Source organism: Nicotiana tabacum, chromosome 6, assembly GCF_000715075.1.
Source record: "Nicotiana tabacum cultivar K326 chromosome 6, ASM71507v2, whole genome shotgun sequence".
In the NCBI taxonomy this organism is placed as follows: Eukaryota; Viridiplantae; Streptophyta; class Magnoliopsida; order Solanales; family Solanaceae; genus Nicotiana; species Nicotiana tabacum.
In genome coordinates this window covers 77,249,279-77,252,383 of record NC_134085.1, presented here as the reverse complement: position 1 = coordinate 77,252,383, position 3,105 = coordinate 77,249,279, and positions in this window count along the sequence as shown.

Here is a 3,105-nt window from a genome sequence, read left to right as displayed (position 1 = left end):
GTTTTCAAAACACGATGATATCAAACAGTTTTCAATCAAATACACAACTTAACAGTCGTACGGGATGGACCAAGTCACAATCCCCAACGGTGCACGTCTCCATGCTGTTCATCTAGCGTGTGTGTCACCTCAAAGTAGCACAACGATGTGATCCAGGGTTTCATACTCTGAGGACAACATTTACAATCATTACTTACCTTGATCCGGTCCAAACTCTAGTCCGCGATGCCTTCGCTTCTTGACTCGGCCTCCAAATGCTCCAAATCTAGCCAAAACAGATTCATACCATCAAAATAAGCTAAGGAAACGAAGCCCATTAAAAAATATCCAATTTATATCAAAAATACCGAAATTCGCCAAACCTGACCCCGGGGCTCACATCTCGGAATCTGATAAAAATTACATCAATAAAATCCTTATCCTTTCACGAGTTCATACATACCAAGAACATCAAAATCGGACTTCAAATGCCCATTCAAATCCCCAAAAGAATTCTCAAACTTTTCTTCCATTTTTTCCTAATTTTCACTCTAATTTCTTAAATTAAATGATGAAATTCAAGACAAAATCATGGAATTAAACCAAATATGAGTGAAGAATACTTACCCCAATAGCTCCCCGGAAAATATCCTCAAATTTTACCTTCTCCCGAGCTCTCCAATGGTTTTTATGATATTGGACTTAAACCCTCGATTTTGAACTTAAACATTCTGCCCAGTTGTTTCTTTCATCGGGATTGCGGAATTTGCCTCGCGATCGCGAAGCACAAATGGACTGCCCCTCAATTACCTTACGCGATCGTGGAACAACACATGCAATCGTAAAGCACTGCCTAGCCAGCTCACACGATCGCTACCATCACCACGCGATCACATAGAATAATGCCTTCCAGTTCTCACTAGCCCACTTTCTTCTACGCGAACGCGACCTTGCCCACGCGTTCGTGAAGCACAACATCTCAAACATCCGCGATCGCGAACCCTTTTTTGTGAACGCATAGAAAAACTTCACCCCCAGCCCCGAAATAGTCTACGCGATCGTGATTCCCTCTACATGATCGCGAAGAGCAAAATACCTGCAACAAAATACCAGCAAAACTGCTACTTTCCATACATAAATTAGATCCGTTTAACCACCCGAAACTCGCCCTAGGCCCTCAAGACCTCAACCAGACATGCCAACATATATCATAACATCATTCAAACCTGTTCCAACCTTCAGAACGCTCAAAATAACATTAAAACACCAAATTTACATCGGATTCAAGCCTAAGAATTTCAAAAACCTCAAAATTTCGCTCTCGATCGAAAAGCCTATCAAACCTCGTCTGAATGACCTAAAATTTTGCACACATATAAAAAATGATAGAACAGACCTACTCCAACTTTTGGAACTTCATTCCGACCCCTATATCAAAATCTAACTTATCAACCGGAAATCGCCAAAATTCCAATTTCGCCAATTCAAGCCTAACTTTACTCCGGACCTCCAAAATACATTCCGATCATGCTCCAAAGTCCCGAATCACCTAACAGAGCTAACCAAATCATAAAAATTTAAATCCGAGATCATATACTAACAAGTCAAAACTTGATCAAACTTTTCAAATTTTAAGCTTCAAACGGAGAACTGTCCTTCCAATTCCATCCTGATTACCCTGAAAACCAAAATCGATGATTTACATAAGTCATAATACATCACACAAGGCTAGTCATGCCTGAGAACTGGCGAGCAAAGTGCAAAAGCTCAAAATGACCGGTCGGGTCGTTACATCGAAGTTACCTCATGGAGGTCTTGCATTTTCTAGCATTGCCACATGGAGGGATTTTAGGCTCGAGGTTGCCCACTTGGGGTCTCATGGCTTCGAGTTTTTGGTAGCTCGATGGGGTGACAGTCAGCGACAGTCCCCGAGATATCGAAAGTTTTTGGCTCTGGAGTCGTTCTTTGAAAACTTGATGTTGCCTCATTAAGGGCTTGTGAACTCGAAGTTTTCGGCCCGGAGGTCTTACGGCTTTGAGTTTTTGATGTCGATTCCCGACTGTTTGTGAAATATCTGGCCCTAGGGCTATTTCTTGTAAAAATAGCCAACTCCTCTGGAGTGCGAAGCATTTTGATGGTAAAAGATACTCCTTTGATTGCTTGGTACAAGTATACATGTTTACGTCATCAAGGGTTCGATTATTCTATGCGGACACGGTTCATTTGACCATTTGGCCCGATACATCAATTTTCTATCGAGGCCTTCTTTGGCTAATCTTGATTTCTTCGGGGAGGTGATCTCCCGGGGGGATGCCTCCAGTATTCGAGGTTGATTGAAGAGAAGCCTTGAATACTTGTTAAGTTCTCCTTAGGTAGCATACAGATGTTACCTCATTAAAAACCTTGTCGGTAAAATCCTTCTTTGGATAAAATCCGATCGAAGAAAAAGAGTGCAACGCATGTTTTAAAACCTAAGGTCTTCAAGCTGAAAGGTGCTTCGATTTTTCTAATCGGACGCCTGCACATAGGTTAGTGTAAGATGTAAATAAAAAGGGAGACGGTTATACCTTAGTAGTGATGGCGCTCGAGCCTCGATATGCTTCAACTGCTCGCTCCGGGGACGTGGTACGATCCTTTGCTCATTCACTCGGGTGCAACCGAGGATGTAGCTTGTGATTGCTACTTTGTTGTTTGCTTATCCTTTGGCTCCTTCGATGTTGAAGGTGTCAATGCCAGTGCCACATCGTGCACCGCAAACATCTCTCTTGCTGCATGCTGCTCTTCGTATACCATTTTTATTCCATTCTTTGTTGGAAACTTTATCATTTGATGAAGGGTTGATGGTACTGCTCTCATGCAGTGTATCCATGGCCTTCCGAGCAAGGCATTGTATCTCATGTCTCCTTCGATGACATGAAACTTGACATTTTGGGTTGTGCCGGCCACGTTGACCGGGAGGGTGATCTCCCCTCTCTTTGTCTCACTCGCCATGTTGAATCTGTTGAGGACGGGCACGATCTGGTCGAGCAGTCCGAGCTGCTCCACCACCCTCGACTTGATAATGTTGGCCGAGCTACCTGGATCTACGAGCACACATTTAATTTAAAATGTATTCACAAGAAAAGA